We start from the raw sequence: 20,873 nt of genomic DNA on the forward strand, positions 1-20,873 counted from the left end.
ATAATTTTAGACCTTGAAAACTGGAAGTGTTTTATGGTTGCTCATCTCAGAAAGGGCTCTCTAATCTTATCTCAACTGCCCTCACCCACTATCTCCAGTATCAGGAAAGAGTCATGGATCTGAGCCCTTAAAAAAAGTCTTTCAGAATGTACTGAGCACCTATAATATGGTAACTATGATTCTTAGAGGCTTAGGAAATTTAATACTATATAATTCCTTGGGGGGATTTTGAATCTAATAGTGAAGACAGCCCTATAATTATAAAATTTCATTATGAGGCTATAGATCCAAGATGAAAGTATGAACAAAGGACAATGAGAAAACACAAAAGTGCATTTAACTCAGGCTTGAAGTTTTAAGAAGACTTTCTGCAAGAGGTTATATTCAAACTGGGTCTTCATAGTTAAATTGGGGGGAGTGAGTTTATTTAAGTTATCATAATTTCATTATGAAGATACAATGAGAATTGGGATAAAGTTCATCTCCACAGAATGTTACAGTGCTATTCTAGAAATGAGTCGGATCTATAAATACATACATATGTACACACATACATACATGCAAGTGAAAATAGTACAAATAAGAACCTTAGGAGTTCTGGCAGAAGTGGAGGGCAGGGAGAGAAATTAGGTAAGGATGTGCCATTAGTGTGATATGTGAGAGAGATCTTGAAATAAAGGCAGAATTTCAGTGTGGAAAAATCGTTGAGATAGCATAAACCAGGGAATGGAGATGAGACAGCTCAAAGAATGTACAGGGCATATGAAAAATGCTATTCAAATTGAAATGCAGGATGTCTGAAGGAGAGGAGTGGAGGATCAGGTACAAAAGGAAAGTTGGGCCCAGCTTGTGGGTAATTGTGACTGTGAAAATAAGATGATTGGACTGTGTCATGTAGACCATGGAGAGCCACTGAAGATGTTTGAGTGGGACAGTAATATGATCAGAGTTACACATTACATAGGAAATATCCGTCAGAAAGAAGCACCATCAAATACATCGGAGATGGGGAGATGGAATTAAGGAAGCTGCTTTGAAAGCACCGCTTTTCTCTAGGTGAGAAATAACAAAGAACACAGGCAGTGAAATAACAATGGTGAGAACATAAGAAATTTAAGAAATAGATAATTTAAGAAATCATATTTAAGAAATATATGATTTCACAGAATTGCAAACCACTTGCATTTGTCTTGAGATAAGTATTTTCATTTAGGGAGGAGGGGCCCTCTTCTTACCCCTACATTCTTTTTTTTTTTTTTTTTTGAGTGTGAGGGAGAGAGAAAGAGAAAGAGCATGCAGGGGAGGGGCAGAGAGAGAGGGAGACAGAGGATCCAAAATGGGCTCTGCGCTGACAGCAGAGAGCCCAACCCAGGGCTTGAACTCAAAAACCTGTGAGATCATGACTTGAGCCAAAGTCGGATGCTTAACTGGCTGAGCCACCCAGTCACCCCACCCACCTGCATTCTTATTACTACAAATGGCCCCTAGCCCTAGTCTACTGCAATCATTTGGTTAACACAAGAGCTCCCAATTTACTCATCACAAAGGTTGGTTTCCAAGTTGCTACTCTAAAATTTCAACTGATTTTACATAGACATAATAAAAATCAGATTTCTCCCACCCCTTGTAAAACAATCTCCTAGAGTTGTTCTGATGAGATAACAAGAAAGTGGGTAGTGCTCAGAAGTGAATTGATATATACATATTTATTAGCATTAGTGAATTATTGGGTGTCAGTGGCTGTGTATGTGTTCCATAAAAGGTGAATTTCAATAAGTGAGATGGGGTACTTCGTTATTAGCACATCATGCCTGTTCCTCACCGAACACAGAAAGATTTTGGAGACAGGGATGCAGGATGGGTAATTCAGGAACTCCAGCTCATCAAATGACACCCAATGTACTGAGCACGGTACGACACATGGAAGATTCCTAAAATGAAAGTTTTGTTCCCTGAGAGCTTGTAACTCACTCGGTAATATAAAATTAATATACACATGAAATGACTTTCAAACGAAGACCAGTCAGGGCTGAATAATGTGATTCACACTTGAAGTACACACACTGATGGAAAAGAAAGACATGTTCATCATTTTTTGTTTGCCATCTGCTGTAGTTAATCCTTGTCAAAGCTCTGATAAAGCCATCGTCATTCATGAAGCCTGGTTTTGGTTGTAGCTCCCTTCCTTCAAACCCATACTACCCCAGCTTTTTGCCCTTGGCCATTTGCTTTTCCCTTCAGACTCCATAGTTGCTTCATAAAGGTCTAATATTAGCCTGACCCTTCTGGTTAGCATCACTCTTTCTTTATGATATTTGTGGGACTTAAAGATGAACCAGACAGACAAGAACTTTAAACTCTTTTATTGCCCTTCCTTGACACTTCCAACAAGTTAATTGTCTGTTTGCCTTCCTGTAATTACTTTAATTACATGCCATTAGTGACCATTAATAAATGCAAGTGTGTTTGGTTTTCGCAAATCTTACTTTTCTTATTCTCTATAGAACTCCATCAAAGCTTTCACATGTGGTCAAAATAGAAAGCGAGGCAACTAAGCACATTCACATTTAACCTCTGGGGCTAAAGTGAAAAATAAAGGATAATTCATGAATGGACTAATTGTTTTTCCCTGCTTCTGACACTGGCCAGCATTCTTTCTATAGTGGATACATATATATGCAGTGTGTTCATTTATAAGACAGCAATGTTAAAAGGGGTTGAGAAATAAAAGCTGCTTAATTGCTGCTATTATCTCAACTCAGGGAGAGAATTGCTGGGTGATATTATGAGGATCGAAAAACCATTGAAGATTTTATTGATGGAACACTTTTGCTCTAAATTCAAGCCACAGAAAATGAAGGTCATAATTTCAGTTTTTATGAGCACCTGATTGGGCATTTACATAGAAAGAGCTGAACTATGAGGAGACTAAGCCAATATTCTCTCTGCTATAGTTTACTAGATTACCTTACAATATCTAGTATAAAAACAGTTTATCCCAGATTGTCTTTAGGTCAGCTTTAACGATGAAGCCAACTGAAAAATATTTTCTTGGGGCAGCTTGGAGAATGAAAGGTACCGAGAATGGTTAGTTAGATGCTCTTCACTGCATCACTTCAACAACAACAACAAAGTCATTGTAAAAATGTTTAATTCTGTGGCTACTTAATACTTTCTGCATAGTTCTCTTGCTTTTTAAAATATTGAATAGATTAAATTTATTTGTAATGATAGCAATATGCTTTTCTCCAAATATAGAATCATGATGTTAATCCCTAATTACTGGAATTTATGATTTGAATTCTTTTCTTGCGGTGAAAATGGGTTATGCCAGATCATTTGTGATCTTTCCCTGCTGTAGACTAATGGAAACACTTCAGAGGAAGCTGGCCAGAGTTGAACCTGTGGGCTCTCTGAAGCTATAGAAAGGCAATTTAAATGTGTTACCCCATCCAGGTAAACTCAAGAAGGAGGTGTCATTAGTACCCAGGTGTTCCTCATTGCACACTCTGCCCAGGTTATTAGGACAGGACTGATAACATAATTTACATGCCACTTACTGTGGAGTTCATGTGGAGTAATAATTACTCATCTTTTTGGAATAATAAAAACCCAAATACTGTAAATAATTCCTAGGAAAATATATTTTCCTAATATTTTGAAAATATCTAGTTTGTGATTCTAGTCAATAAATTCTGGTTAAATGAAATAATATTCTAGGGAAAAGAAAATACATTCTGTATTATAAAATGTCAGTTTTCTGATTCACCCACATTGTTCCCTCATCATACAATATGATCTTTTTACCTGACTACTAAGTATTACTATCTCCTCTTTCTTCAAATGCCAACAGATTTTTGGAGGAAAGATAGATTTGTATTTAAAAGATATCATCTGCCCAAGACCTTTCTGTAAAGGAAGGAAGTGAGGTGGTGCTAAGAAACTAAAAGGATCAGAGCCAAGAAAAAATTCTAAGGTATGAAGAGGAGTTGTCTTAGGCTGGGATGAATGGGATGAGTCCATGGACAAAAAATAAAACAACTGACTGAATTAAATCAAACAGCATGCTTGGAGTGTGTTAGCTCATCTATATCCATACTTCCCTACCCCCATTCCCAGTGTTTGTTCCTAAAATGACTTCAGGGTTTTTTTCACTCACTTTTTGTAGGGTGTTTTTTGAGGAGACAGGAACATGGGGGAGATTGTAGATAGGGTGACAAGTAGATGGAAGAAACAGTACATAATTCTAAGTTGGTTATAAGCTCCACCATTGATTTGTGTTTAATTGAACCTGAAAATAGTGTATATCAAATTCCCAAATTTCTAACATATATAACATGAATACAATAGTTGAGTCCATCTCCTTTCACCAAATAAAAACTTATATATTAAAGTTGTAAGGGTCATTTAAAATTCTCCTTAAATTAAACCTCCAAATCAGCAAGAGAAACAATGCCCTTCCCAACCTGATCGTAACCACTTTTTCAGTCCATTCTACCATTTCACCCATGAAATTATGCTTCAGCTAATGACCAGTGTCAACAGTAAAGTTAAATGAATGAATAAATGAATAAATGGATGAAGCCTTAATATAGCAAATACAGAAAACCCTTTCCCACCTCTTTGCCTTTGCTTAGAATGCCCTCCTACTTTCTTTGTCTAAAATATGTCCATGTCTCCATCAAGATCTAGGATCAATATGATCTCCCCTGTGGCACAGGTCTTCCCCCCAGATTTTCTTTTTTTCTAACCACACTTTGTACAAACTCCCACCATTGCCCCACCATTTAGGAGCACCATATTGAACCACTTGAGGGAAGTACTCACGACTTGGTTGGCAGTTGTATTAGTTAGGAGAAGCTCCATTATGCAAGTCACAAACTGAGCTCCAAATTTCTGTAACTTAACTTAATAAGACAGAATCTTATTTCTTGCTCATAATTTATGTCCCATGCAGGGTTAGTAGGGACTGCTCCACATAGCTACTCAGAGATCCAAATTGATGGAAATGCCACCATCCTGTAGTTATGCCATCCAGAACGTGGGCTTGTTTGATGGTTATAAAATCATGCCATGAAATGATGCCATAAAATCATAAAAAACTGCATATGGGTTTTTACTCTCTCAGTCCAGAAATGACAAATTCATCACTTCCACTTACATGTCATTGGCTAGAATTGGCTACAGTGCTCTAATTGCAAAAGGGTCAAAGAATACAGGGGAACAAAGGGAATATCCGCTGAGCAGTGCTATCTTTGCCTTAATATTTCTATTAAAAAATTGTTGAAATGTCCATACTTCCTGAAGCAATCTACAGATTAAGTGCTACTCTTGTCAAAGACCCAAATGACATTTTTTATAGAAACAGAAGAAACAATCCTAAAATTCTTATAGAATCACAAAAGATTCAGAGTAGCCAAAGTAATCTTGAGAAAGAAAAAAAAAAAAAAGAACAAAGCCGGAGATATCACACTTCCTAATTTCAAAATATATTACAAAACTATAGTAATTAAAATAGTATGGTACTGGCATAAAGACAGACATAAAGACCAATAGAACAAAACAGAGATCCAGAAGTAAACCCATACATACATTAAAACTTAACCAAGTTTGGATAAGAGTGTAAGGAGTACACAAAGGGGAAAGGATAGACTCTTCAACAAATTGTATCAAAAAAATCAGATATCCATACAAAAGAAAGAAATCAAGCCACTATCTTATATCATACATAAAAATCAACTTAAAAGGATTGAAGGCTTAAATGACTTGAAACTATTAAACTCTCAGAAAAAAAAACACAGGAGAAAAATTCATGACGTTGGTCTTGGCAATTATTTTTTTGGATATGACAACAAAAGCACAAGCAACAAAAGCAAAAATAGACAAGTGGGACTCCATCACAAAGCTATAAAAATTCTACACTATAAAGAAAACAACCAACAGAGTGAAAAGGCAACCTATGGAATGGGAGAAATAACTGCAAAATATCTGACAAAGGGTTAATTTTCAAAATACGTAAGGAGCCTCCACAACTCAATAGAAAAAAAAAAGCCCAATTAGAAAATGCACAAAAGATTTGAATAGACATTTTTTCAAAGAAGACATACGAATGGCTAAGGGGTACAAGGAAAGGTGCTCAACATCACTCATCATCAAGGAAATGCAAATCAAAACTACAATGAGATATCATCTTACACCAGTTAGAATGGCTACAACAAACAAACAAAAAGATAGTAAGTATTGGCAAGATTTTGGAGAAACCGGAACTCTTATATGTTGTTGGTGGGAATGTAAAATGCTGCAGCTGCTATGGATAACAGTGTGGAGGTTCCTCAAAAATTAAAAATAGAACTATCACATGATCAAGAAATCCCATGTCTGGGAGTATATATACAAAAACATTGAAATCAGGATCTCAGAAAGATATCTTCGTTCCCATGTTCACCACAGAATTATTTACAATAGCTAAGATAAGGAAATAAACTAAACGTCCATCAATGGTTGGATGGATAAGGAAAATGTGGTATCTAAATACAACAGTAGCTCTAAGAAAGAAGGAAATCCTACCATATGTGATATGGGTGGACCAGGAAGATATTATGCTAAGTGAGATAAGCCAGTCCAAGAAGGAGAAATAATGTATGATTTTACTTATATGAGGTACCTAAAATAGTCAAACTTACAGAAGAAGAAAACATAATGGCAATGGGGGAAGGGGGAAACAGGGAATTGCTCAATGGGTATAAAATTACACTTATACAAGATGGTAAGTTCTAGAAATGTGTTGTACAACATAGTGGCTATTGTTAACACTACAAATCGTGCACTTAAAAATTTATTAAGAGGGTAGGTCTCATGTTAAATGCTCTTATCATAAAACAGAAATAAAACAAAAACAAAAATGAAAGGAAATAAGGATTGTGATGATGATATGGGTATATGGACATGTCTAAACTCATCAAATTGTATACATTAAAAATGTGTGATTTTTTTGTCTACCAATTATATTTCGATAAAGTTGTAAATAAATACTCTATTAAGCACTGGAAAAAAAGAGAAATGATTAAGACTTAGTGCCTTCTTGTATAGAGCAGGTTGGATAGATACTGAATGGTTTTAATAAAGCCAGTACCTACTAAAGTGATGTTGCATAAATGAGCATTTCATTGAGGTCACACCAGTCTCTGAGAAGAATTATATTTTAAGATGACTTTTTGGAGTCATGTAACGTTTGCTGCAAAAAATATATTCATAATTTTAAGTGTTAATGCCATTTACCCTTTGATATATGCAATGAGGTTTGAGATGCTTAGAAATAAAAGTGTTTATGTTTATGGTAATTTCATGGGAACATAGAAAAGATCCTAACATACTGAACAAACATTCCACTACTAATTAGGCCATTTACTCCTCAATCCACTTCTCCTCTAAACTGAAAGGAGAGAGGCTTCTGGCTAAGAGATTCTGACCCCAGTGGCGACAGGGAGGGTCTTTCTTCCTCAAGGCTCAGTTGTAAGCCTGTCTCAGGCAGCCCTCAAGCTTCTTCCGGAACTCAGTTCACTCCACAAGCCCACAAACAAGGCGACAAGCTGACAGGAACTAAGCCAGGATTCTTGGCCTTCTATTCTGTTTCATGAGCCAAGGGAAAGGAGGCCACCTTCCGAGGTCCAGCCAGCCAGGAATTAAGCCTCCTCCTCCCCTCTTCCTTTACCCTCGCCAGACAGCCCGTGGACAGCCTTCTCAGGCTTCCGGCACTCCTGGCCAGCTGGGAAAGGAACGGCCTTTCCAGACCCTGAGAGCTCGCCAATAGCCCCTTTTTTTCCCACTTGAGAGCCAGAATTGGGAGATTACAAAGCCACTGTCACAAAATGGTCACTAATAGAGGCTTTAAGAGACCAAGGGGAAAGAAAGCGTTTCTGGGTCATAGAAAAATAAAGAAAGTGGTGAGTTTCTAGCAGCGTAGTCATGGTTTTCCATAGTCTGCTGATAATCAGAAAACCTCTTCCTTCCAAGGGACCCCAGGCAGGCTGGAAGATGTGCCTCTGAAATCTGTTCAGTGCCCTATTTCATCAGTGTTATTTTATGAGAAGCTTTCTTTTTGAGCATTAATCCCAATTCTCTAATGGGATTCTCTTAATCCCAATTCTCTTAATAAAATTTAAGTTGATATTTTATGAAGAGGTGTAAACATTGCTACCACATCTCTGTTTCACATGCAGACTTCCTGGGGACCTGGTGGGAAAGCAGCTAGAGACACTCCTTCAGATCACGTTAACGTGCATCAGGGGACTCAAGCATGACTGTTTGATTTGACATGTGATGTAGATCTTTTCCAAGGCTGGCTTTGGTGTCTTGGCCCAGGAACCTCCCTGGCCCAGCAACAGAGCTCTCTCAAGTGGTGCTGAATCTCTGATTTGGTCTGGTGTTATCCAGGGTCCACTAGGCTCTGTAAATTCCAACTCTTCTCCAGGACCAGTTCTGGACTGGAATCAAAGCTGCCTCTGTGGTGGCCAAGGGGAAAGGCCCAGTGAGTAACAGGAACTGAAGAGCTGTGTGGCCAATGTGAGATCACCATACCTTTCCATGGAGAACTGAATGTCTGTCTCCTCCTCTTGCTCTTGTCTCCACTCTGAAGCCACCAACAGTATTAGCAATGTATTTTCTTTTTCCTCAGGCTCACCCCAGAGAAGAGGCACTGTCTGAATCTCTTTTTCCTAGGAAAGCTTCCATGACTCTTACAGGAACAGAGTACTGTCTAACTTCATTTACTTACAGTTTCTAAGGCTAGGTCCTAAACAAGGCAAAGATATACTCTTGAGGTCTCTCTTCATTAAAAAAAACAAGGATCTCTACTTACTCTATGTCTACATAACTATAAGCAACCGGGCAAGTAGTTCTTGACAAAACAAAAGTACATTCAACCTTACAAATGAATTGACTTTGTTAACTTAAACTGCAGAATCCAGTTCCAGTCACCAAATCAAAATTTTCCAGCTTCAACAATTTTAAGATCCAGTTTTCACCTATCAATCCTTTATATACATGTCTCATTTAATCTTCCATATAGCCTTATTATATCAGTGTCATTCATATTTTTTAGATGAGGAAGCTGAAACTCAGGATAAATCAAGTAACAATATCAGTGTCACACAGATTATAAAAGATGGACGCTAGATTTGACTCCAGTTGTCTTTGTCCACAAAGCTCCTTTGCCTCTACCATTCACATTCCTCTAATACAGTCCTGGGGCCATTTTGTATGAAGAGGGATGACATGGTTGGGAAACAAGTAAGACTCTTTTCTACCATTCTCACTATCTCTTCCATGTTTACTTCACCTGTTAAGATTCTATTCTCTCATCCTCGTTATGTCGTCCATGTTTACTTTACCTGTTTTACACATTGGGTTTTCATAAAAGATTTTCCTTGAAGGTAAGAAAAGTTGGAACACAGAATACTATATCATTTGTTCTCCTATTTCAGACTTCTTATTTAGGAAAAAAATAAGAGTTGGGACAGTGATATATGACTGATGAGATATCCTCGAAGGATAAAATTTCTGAGGGATCCTGTGACACATTAATTGATTATCATGCTAACTTACTAGACAATCAGACATGATACCCTATACGCCCTTGTGGCCCAAATTTTGTCTCATAGACCAAAATATTAATTAAGGAAAATGAGAATGAATGTATTTCAAACTCTTTTAATACATTTTACATTTGGGAGAGAATATCAAATTTCCTCTGCTCTTATGATTTGGAAAGGATAGGCTATTGATAATTAGGACAAGTGACTCTCTAGTCCGAATTAACTAGTTAAATTAACTAGTTAAACTAAAAGAGCATGGGTAGTACACGTCACCTCCTGGGCTACAGCTTTTGAAAATGCCATCTATCATTAACTTTCCTGATTTCTCTGCACAATAGAAGATACCAAAATGTAAAGGATGATAAAACCTACACCCTACTGTCTACTCCATTGATGCTTTGACACCTTTAAGGATGGAAAACGCATTGCTAAGGTATGTGGCCTCGAAACTTAGCTGTTGTATGTGGCTCCTGATCAGTCACAACTGCCTTCTGGCTTCTTGCTGATCTCAGTTAGCCTTGCTTTTCAATGATCAAACACGTATGTCTCTTCTCTTCTCTCTCTTTCTGCCCTTCCTCCTCCTTCTCTCTCTCTCCTTTCTGTGTGTGCACTGTGCAGTGGTGTGTGTGTGTGTGTGTGTGTGTGTGTGTAAGATAGAGAGAAGCAGAACTCTGATCAACTGAAGTTGGTGTATTTCAGGAATTATCTCTCTTTCTCTTGATTTATCCATCTCGGATGTGTCTATAAGGGACTTTTCTTAACAGCTATGCCCCTTCGTCCAAAAGGCACTCCCACATAAATACAAAGAGCACAATCAAAGTAGTTTACCTTGGTTGTCTAGCTCCTCCCACAGGGCCCAGCCCCCAGTCTGGCTCAAAAACCTAGTCAAATGGGTCTGTATGCCAAGCTGCTCTCTACTGCCATCTCATGGTAAGCCAGCCTTTTTCTGAGAATTAACTTCTCAATTGGTGCAGACCCTCCTAGACAAAGTAGACAAATTATGAAGGGTCCTACCCTCCAGAACAACAGTCTTTATAACAGATTATTTAGGACATGAGTTGAAAATAACTAAAGAACTACTGAATGAGTTACAGTTTTAGCAAGGAGTATATCAGCACTTGATTCAAGAAAAAGGAAAACATGATGTAGGAAAAGGGAAATCCTGAATCAGAAAGTCCCATGTTTTTTTCAGGGAAGCAGCAAATTTAAAAATAGGATCTTAAAGATATGTTTATAGGAACCAACAAACTTAAAACTGCAACAACAGTCAGTAATGATTGCAACAAAATCACTAGGACAGTCTACTGCTGTCTCACAGGGTCTGTGCAGAAGTTCACAGATACTACGATATTCATTCAGTTACCCGATACCACTGTTGCTATTTGAATAGAAATGCTTACTGTCCTGACTCTGTTCCCTCAAATATTCATGAGGCAAAATAGTCACATGTCCCAGTCAATTAACAGTCTTTCTTTGGTACTTGATTGTTTCTTATCACTTGGTCAAAACCAGTAGTATTTTCCTCTATGGACACCACACAACCTGTCTTGCTCCAGCAACTGCCTGCTAGACATGGTCATTACAGTGTATTTATTTAGTTCCTGAAAGCATAACTTCATATTGATTAAAATTTTGAAACACGTGAAGAAGTGCCATATATTTTCAGTGTACAGCATGCAGCAAAACGACCCAGATTGTTATTCAAATGGTATGCTTGAAGCAGTGTTTCTGTTATTCATCTTTATTCTCCTTCTATCGTGTTTTGTTCTAAACTGGCAAAGAGAGTTTAAACATCATAATAAAACTTGAATTTTGATCTATACTAAATCAAGAAACCAATCTTGAAAGCTAACCCAGCCTGACTACTTAGTTAAGCATGCCTACTGCCAGTATGAGGCAAAAGTCCAGAGATGACATATATTTCCCTGAGAAGAATGAACCTTCCAAATTCAAGCTTAAATCAAATCGTAGTATCATCCCATGCGGAGGAAGCACAACTGCAAAAGACTCATGCCTTACTGTTAGAAGTCTTGGTCTTCCTTAGGATTCCAGGCTGTCAAACTGTGGCCAAGAGATCCAGGACTCTGCATTCTACAGTAAATAGAAAAGAAAATGAACGAAGAGATATTGGGATAGCTACAAATGCAGTGCAAGTGCATTGCTTACAAGTTACTAGAGAAATAGGAGGTAAATTAGAATTAGGTTCATAATCCCTATTTAAGGAATTCTAGGCCTTCAACAAAAAAAAATATTTCTCGGGGCGCCTGGGTGGCTCAGTTGGTTGAGCATCCGACTTCAGCTCAGATCATGATCTCATGGGTCATGGGTTCAAGTCCCATGTCAGGCTCTGTGCTGACAGCTCAGAGCCTGGAGTCTGTTTCAGATTCTGTGTCTCCCTCTCTCTCTCTGCCCCTCCCCCACTCACACTCTGTCTCCCTCTGTCTCAAAAATAAATAAACATTAAACAAAATTTAAAAAAATATTTCTTAACACAAAAACAGTATGTAAACCAGTAACTTCATACAGGGCGTTAGAAAGCATGCAGTGTGGCTACTGAAGGAACAAGACCATGTTAGGTGGAACAGGAGAAGCAATAAAATAATGCCAAGGCACATACGACAACATTATTTCCTTGTCAATACTTGTGATGAGTTCAAGGAAAATTTTTTACATTGGTTAACGTTTATCTCTAATCTTTGTTAATCTCTCTTTTAACTAACCTAGGTCTTGGCAGATCACAAGATACAGCTAGAAATTATTAATTGGGTTTGTTTCCATCATATTTTTTATCTTTACGTGTATTATATTTATCACAAGCCATAGAAATATCAATTTACGTATTTAGAGACAAAGTGTTTTCTTTTAAAATGATTCTAAATTTAAGAGTGTGTTAATTTAAAGAAAGTCTAAAGTACATAATACTTTTGATATGCCAATATAGGGAAAGTCATGAAGGTAATAAGTAGGTGACTAAGTTTTTATCATTTTATTTATATAAATGAGAAAGGTAAGCATCTATGGGAGATTGGAAGCTACACCATGATAGTCAAGGATTTCTATATTAACCCGATCTCCAATATCTGGTGCAGTACATGGCACTTAGAAGGTACTAGATAAATATTTTCTTTTTTTAAATATATTTATTTATTTTTTAAAATTTACATCCAAGTTAGTTAGCATATAGTGCAATAATGATTTCAGGAGTAGAATCCAGTGATTCATCCTCTACGTATAACACCCAGTGTTCATCCCAACAAGTGTCTTCCTTAATGCTCCCTTGCCCATTTAGCACATCCACCTACCCACAACCCATCAGCAACCCTCAGTTTGTTCTCTTTATTTAAGATTCTCTTACGTTTTGTCCTCCTCCCTGTTTTTATATTATTTTTGCTTCCTTTCCCTTATGTTCATCTGTTTTGTATCTTAAATTCCACATATGAGTAAAGTCATATATTTTTCTTCCTCTGACCAATTTCACTTAGCATAATACACTCTAGTTCCATACATGTTGTTGCAAATAGCAAGTTTCATTCTTTTTGATTGCCGAATAATACTCCCTTGTATGTATATGTGTGTGTATATATATATATATATATACCACATCTTATTTACCCATTCATCTGTCCATGGACATTTGGGCTCTTTCCATATTTTGGCTTTTGTCTATAGTGCCACTATAAAAATTGGGGTGCATGTGCCCCTTCAAAACAGCACACCTGTATCCCTTGGATAAATACTTAGTAGTTTAATTGCTGGGTCGTAGGGTAGTTCTATTTTTAATTTTTTGAGGAACCTCCATATTGTTCTTCAGAGTAGCTGCACCAGTTGGCATTACCACGAGCAGTGCAAAAGGGATCCTCTTTCTCTGCATCCTTGCCAACATCTGCCAATGCCTGAGTTGTTAATTTTAGCCATTCTGACTGATGTGAGGTGGTATCTCATTGTGGTTTTGATTTGCATTTCCCTGAGGATGAGTGATGTTGAGCATTTTTTCATGTGTCTGTTGGCCATCTGGATGTTTTCTTTGGAAAAGTGTCTATTCATGTCTTTTGCCCATTTCTTCACTGTATTATTTGTTTTTTGGGTGTTGAGTTTGATAAGTTCTTTATAGATTTTGGATACTAATCTGTTATCTGATACGTCACTTGCAAATATCTTCTTCCATTCTGTTGGCTGTCTTTTATTTTTGCTGATTGTTTCCTTTGCCGTGCAGAAGCTTTTTATCTTGATGAGGTCCCAATAGTTCATTTTTGCTTTTGTTTCCCTCGCCTCTGGAGACATGTTGAGTAAGAAGTTGCTGTGGGCAAGGTTGAATATTTTCAAAAATAAAGAAACAGAGGGAAAAAAAGCTTCTGGACAATCTGGAAGATGTTTAGATGTCTGAGCTGCCAGTGGGCATGGAGCAGGGCTGATTCACTGTAATTCTAGTATCTAGTACAGGTCCTTGATCTAACAGGACTCTCTCTCAAAAACAAAAGCATTAAAAAAAATAAAAAAAAAAAATACATGGCTTTCCAGTGTGTTGGTGAAGGTAAACGGATAAAGCCCAGGGGCAGGACCCCTTCCTCTGGCCTGAGTGTCTACCAGTTGTGGAACAATTTTATCTGTGCCATCCAAACCTTGGATATTGGATATTGGTGACTGTTCTGTGCTTTCCTTGATATCATTGCTATAGACGATAACCAAGGAAGTACTGCCTTAATATCTGCACAGCCTATCAACAGCAAAGAATACCAATTAAGGTGTTTTTATCAGTAAGCGTTCCTATGGAAAGTCTTGAAGTAGCTGCTTTTGATATGTCCCTCTTGTTCTGAACTTGCTCCCTATAACCCAGCTCACTTCATATGTAGTGTTAACTCTTTGGGGGCTATCATTTTGGCTGGCTCTGAATTGTCTTGCTAAATTGTCTCCCTTCTCTGATCCCAGTACTCACTCAATTAAACTGAGGCCATGGATCTGATATTCTTGCTTCTTAATGCCTGCCTCCTGGTTGAGTTAGTACTCAGGGTTTAAACCACTGTCACCATAACATCTTACTTCCTATTCAATTACAATGGTTGACACAGTCTCCACTTCTATCTAATGCTGTTAACTCAAGCCAGATACTCTATCATGAGAAAACCCCAAGGATGGAAATCACTGTCAACTGTATGTACCCAATTTTTCAACAATGTAGAAACGTAGATATGAATATCATACATATACACATACATACACACATATATAGGTACATGTATATACATACATATGAACACATATGATTTAAATTAGAAAGGAGGCTGAAGTTGATTTGGTTGATTATATTCTTTTTTCCAATAAGAAAACAGGTCTAGTGTGGTAAGTGACAGACAGTGACACAAGCTCATTATTATACAACATATGTACTGGCCAATGCTTTACTAGCACTGTTATATAAACTGTCTCATCTGAATCTCATAACAGCCCTGTTGATATTATTTCCCATACTACAGATGAGAGAAAACAAGAAGGCCCATAAAAACAAAAGAAACTTTTTCCAGATCACATAGCTAGTAGGGGAAGGAGTTCAAACCTATCTTCTTTCTGCCTCCTGTGTTAGCAGGCACATCTACTAAATGGCACCAATGCTGTTGGATTAGGTCCTACAAAAACCGACGATGATAAAAATTCTATCAAATTTCTCTTAACATCCCATCAGGGAAAGAAAAGAGACAATGTTCTAATCTGAAGCAAAATGCCATGATGTGTAAAAGGGATGTGATGAAGGTAGAGAAAGAATCCCACTCCCATTTCCCATGTATCTAGATCAAGTCTTAAATGTTTTTCCCTAATTAAACAGCCTTTTTAAATTCTTCCATCCCTTCCTCTACTTTTAAGTCAGCCATTTAAGTAACATTTTCAATTTATTTTTTTCCCACAAATTTGCCAGCCTTCTTGCATTTTCAGCCTTCACATGTTTAATGAGAACACACTGGGTATAAGGCCTTATGTCAATCCACCTTCTCTAGGTTGCATTTTCTAGCAAGCATTAGCATAAATACCAACATGTTTACATCATAATTACTTTAATTCCCTTGGCCCCAACTAGACCTGGAGTGTGTCATTCCACAGTGATTTCAGGGGTAAGAGATGATTACTGGTCCATGAAACAAAAATTACAGTAAATGCTTAGAAACTTGGCACACTGATGCTGAAATGATCCCAAGTTTGCATCAGGGAGGGCACAACACTTTTACATTGATGTGAGTAAGTCACAATTTTCTAGGTCTTCAGGTTCTCGTTTATAAAACAAGGGTCAAAATTCTTATCTTTACTTTTTGTCCATGAATAATTGCAAATATGGACATTTTGGCACCTGAAAAACGTCAAAAAAAGCATGTTTTTCCGTGGAGAAAAGCACTAGATAAATATTATTATAAAATTGGCAAAACCCTTTGCTGGGTTTACAACATAAAAGCCAGAGACCTTTCCCTCTTATAGGTAAAAGAGTTTAGTACAGCTAGCAATGTTGCAAAGCAAATGTTTAGGAAGTAAGAATTTTAAATGGCATGTGTGCAATTACTTACACACATATGAATGTACAAAGGTCTATATTGGGGCTTATTACTAATAACCAGAAAATTAACAGTAGTAGACCTTAAAGTCAGAGGCCAAGTTGAAGTAAATGCAATTTTATGAGGGATATTTCTATTTTTCTTATATAACAGAGATTTAAATATTCATTGGTAACACCATATTTATGGACTATTTAATGCATGCAAAGCCCTGTGGATATAGGATAGAAAATGGTTTGTATTTATTGAGCACCTATCATATTCTCAATGCCATGCAAGGTGCATTTACTTATATTTGTGAGCAGGGGTGGGTGGGAGGACAGGGAGATAGAAGGTTTAAGTGAAAGAGGAATGGAGTATTCTAGCTTGAGTCTCAGCTGTACTCATCACTGGGATTCATCTGGTAAACTCATAGCATTATCTGTCTATTGGCACAAGGGAGGTAAGAACCCTTTAAGAGAGTACTAATTCAGACAAACTGGCTTGAGCCATGACAGTACCTCATTTATCAATGAGGTAGGACAATCCACGGGACTGCCACTGTGATTTGTGTTCTGTCCTAACCGTACATGGACTCATATATACGGGACTCGTCTATTACAGAGGTAATTACATTAAGTCGGAGACAGAGAACAAAGTCTCCATTTTGGTAGGGATGCAGAGTAGTGCATGCACATGGAAGACTACAAAGAATATAGTACAACTTTGACACCTTGAGAGATTGAGTAAACCAGCTACACCACGGTGGTGGCAGCATGTAGTCCACCATGGCAACATACCCACAGCTCCTCAAAATAATAATCTCAGAAGAGTGAAAAGTAGACCTGGCTGTGGAACACTTCGCTGGCAGAGATGGGGATGTCGGGAAGCAGGGCCCTTGGCATGGACCTGTGTGCTGGCAGCAATGGCTCCTCCAAGGTACTTGAAGCAGGGTCTGGCGGCAGTGGTTGGTGGTGGTGAGATGACTAATGGCATCTGATAACTGAACACATTTCTTAATGAACACACATGCAACACACTACTAGGGACAAGGTGCTGCAGGGGCTGAATTTATTACAATAGCTGTGGGTGGTCCATCAGAGAAATACCATTTATGTGACCTTACAAAACATGTTTTCCACAAAAAATATATGTAACAGCCACGATAATGGAAGGACATTGTCCTCCTCTTACTGATAAGAAACTGTAGTTCAAAAAAAAAAAAAGAAATTTCATTAAGGTTACCATACAGGTTGTACAGTGGGCCCTAATAAGATACATGCACGCCCTAACCCATAGGACCTGTATTACCTTGTATGGCAAAAGATATGATTAAGAATAAGAATAGTGAGAGAAAGAGCTTATTCAGGATTATCCAAATGAGTCTTAAATGCAATCGCATATATCCTCATAAGAGAGAAGCAGAGAGGCACCGAGTGGCTCAGTTCGTTGAGCATCCGACTTTGGCTCAGGTCATGATCTCAGTTTGTGAGATCGAGCCCCACACTGGGCCGTGCGCTGATAGCTCAGAGCCTGGAGCCCGCTTCGGATTCTGTGTCTCCCTCTCTTTCCCTGCCCTTCCCCCACTTGCGCTCTGTCTCTCCCTGCCTCTCAAAAAGAATAAACATTAATTTTTTTTAAAAAAGAAAGAAGCAGAGGGAATTTTGAAACACACACAGAGGAGAGGACACACAGAAGAAGAGGAGGCGATACAATCATCAAGGTAAAGCCTGGAGCGGTGCAGCCACAAGCCTGGAGTCACCAGAAGCTCAAAGAGGCAAGGGGCAGCTCTTCCAACACCTTGATCTCAGTTCTGGCCTCCGGAATTGTGACGGCACACATATCTGTTCTAAGCTACCCACTCTGATAGTTTCTTACCACCACCATAGGAAACTAATACAGCCACATAATGATCTAGTAAAAGGAGGAGACGTGTTTCAGATCTAAGTTTGTCTGGCTTTAAAATCTGTCTTTTTGAGCCTTGCAGGGATGCCTCCTCTATACCATCAGTACTTGCTGCAGCTGTTTAGCTCTTGGTCTTGCAAGATACTTACCATCTGCTTTAGTCGACACCACCTTCCATTTGGAAATACACTAAAACTGGATATATTAAGATTTCAATGAGAAGTATATGCAGTAAGGGCTATAGGAACTGAGTCAAGAGAACTTGTTATAGGCAGAGATGATCAGGAAAGAGTTTATGGAGAAGAAGGCTTTGAATTGTGAGGAAAAGGATGCAAGTAATTGGATAATTGTGAAAGACCAGGTATTACATCGCGGAGTCTCTGAAGAATGGCTTAAGCAATATTTCAAGGGGAAAATTACAAGCTCCATACACAGTACACTGTGTAACCCAGCTTGCAATTGAAAATCTTGTACTAAAATGAGAAACTAATTAGATTTAGATCCTGATTGTTTCTGTTATTGCTAGAGTGGATTGTTACTATCCCTTCTGGAATCTGAGGTATTCTTATTTACTTTCTGAAGATCCTTTTCTTAAAAAAAAAATCCTTCCCATATCCAAATTCATTACTGAATTGGTTTTGTAGTACATCTCTTTGTGGCCAGGCATTTTCTTTCTGTCCACGTGTCTCCTTCAATACCATCTGTTTTGCTAAAGGATTTAATGAATTACAAGCCAGGCCAGCAACATATAGGGCCACAAAGACCCCATTCTTGAAAAACAGGTTTTAGCTTTACTTCAGCCCTTCCTTCTCCAGGAAGGTGAATTAAGTAATCTTTACAAGAGATAAAATTACCTGCACTCTTGCCTAACATAATAATGAAAAAGAGAAGGCCTTTTATCTATTCATTGCGAACAGAGTAATCACAATTTGCTATGGCTCACAGAAACAGGAAAAAACAATAACAACAAACCACCACAACTAATGTGTTTTTCATTTTATCTGAGGACCTGAAGAACTTGGTAGTCTGACTCTAGTTCATTACATCCAAAGATTTAATCTCTGATGGCACAGTAGCAAGAAATATGTTTATGTTCGAGGTTGCAACAATGTCACTCTAGATCAATACTCACAGAGACTGTGGGAAAGAGGTTCCTTTTGTTTTGTTTTTGTTTGTTTGTTTGTTTTCTTTTTGCAAAAACACCTACTGTGTATTTCCCACCTGAGAACAGAGAGGCTGAGATGGGGCATTTGGGGTGTGGCAACCACCCTCTGGAATCGCTGGCCAGGCAACATCTGTATTGCCTTCCTGCTGTGCAAGGCACAGTGCCATAAAAACAGGTTTAAAGCATCATCTCTGTCTTAAAAATCCAGTTCGAGAGATGAGACAAAATGTCTTAAATTTTAAACAATAGCCCCAAACAATCAAAACAAAAAGAACCCCAAGTAAGAGTTCAAGAAAGCAAAAATAGCACAAGACAGGACACATTTAATTATCAATAATTGCTACAGGATGTCAGAGAAATGGAGAGCACACACCACACTGAAGTGGTCTGGAAAAACGCCATGGCAGCACCAAGATTTGAAATGAATCATGCTAGATGAGTATTTAAAAAAAATCAATATCTAGAATCACCAAATGGTCCCTTTATGTATATTCAGTATACACTGGTAATGTATAAGGATTGTCTTGCTCATGTTGTAGGATCAAATCTAATATGCATTGACTTGAACGAGTAAACATCGACAAGCCTTTTTCATCCATCACCATATAAATTGAGTATGCAAACAGAAACATCTATTCCTCACTTATTTTACAAATAAAATTTGTACAAATAAAATAAAAATTTGTACAAATTTGTACAAATAAAATTTTACAAATAAAATAAAATACCTGTGTCCTGCAGGTGGAGGCTCTAATCTTACGGATTTTATCCCTTTGGGACTATTTGTGTGTTTGTATTGACCTCAGTTCATCTTTCTTAAATTAACACGCAAGGACCAGGTTTTCCATTCCAAAGAACAGGACTGATCCAAAGACATAAAGCAATTAAATTTCCAAGAAGAAGCCTCCTCCTAACATCCGGTACACCTCACTTTATCAATAAGAATTCACTTAGAATTATGATGACAGCTATGATTATTACTACTACCTACTAATTTTAATGATGGAAAGACTCTGGTTCCATGTGCTCGGTAATCCTGTCATATGATTATCAAATCTGACAGACAAACCTCAGATTTCTTGTTCTGCAGGTTTCAACCACTTGTCCAATAAATATTACAGAATGTCTGCTCTATAGTATGTGATATTTCAGGCACTGCAGATATAATGGTGAAGAGGAAAGCTACAACATCTATGTGTTCATGCGGTTTGCATCCGTGTGTGTTTGTGTGTGTGACTGCACGCAAGTGTGTTGGGGGGAGAGAGACAATAAATAGTAATTCAATTAATAAAAGTCATTTAGATTGTGAGGTGTCTGCTTTGTAGATGATGGTGTGATGAGATGCAGAATGATTGCAGAGGGTGGTCATTGAGTGGACATATAATTATTTTAGATGATGTGGTCACCAAAGGCCTCTCTGAGAAGGTCATATTTCAACTAAGAATTGAATAAAGACAGCGATGTGAAGACTAAGGGGAGAGTGGTCCAGCCAGACAGAAGAGCGAGTACAAAGGTCCTGGGATAGAAATGAGCTTGTTCCAGGAGGAAAAGGCCAGGATGGCTAGAGCAGAATGAGAGGGGTACGGGTTGGAAAAAGCAGGAAGAGGAAGAAGGCAGGAGTTAGACCATGTGGGGCCTTGTGGGCCATGGAAATGACTCAATATGTCTGCTTAGGGCAAATACTAACAGTGATTTCAT

The 20,873-nt window shown here is 38.0% G+C and overlaps 1 protein-coding gene across 1 annotated transcript in view; it reads right to left on the reverse strand.

Annotated features, from left to right (window-relative positions):
• SEMA6D (semaphorin 6D) overlaps positions 1–20,873 on the reverse strand; it is a 556,581-nt gene that overhangs the window by 292,338 nt on the left and 243,370 nt on the right. The window contains exon 3 of the mRNA XM_027067177.2: positions 11,613–11,684. The gene's annotated coding sequence lies outside the window, so the exon portion shown is untranslated. The remainder of the gene's footprint in view (positions 1–11,612; positions 11,685–20,873) is intronic.

This window comes from Acinonyx jubatus, chromosome B3 (genome assembly GCF_027475565.1).
Source record: "Acinonyx jubatus isolate Ajub_Pintada_27869175 chromosome B3, VMU_Ajub_asm_v1.0, whole genome shotgun sequence".
NCBI classification, from domain to species: domain Eukaryota; kingdom Metazoa; phylum Chordata; class Mammalia; order Carnivora; family Felidae; genus Acinonyx; species Acinonyx jubatus.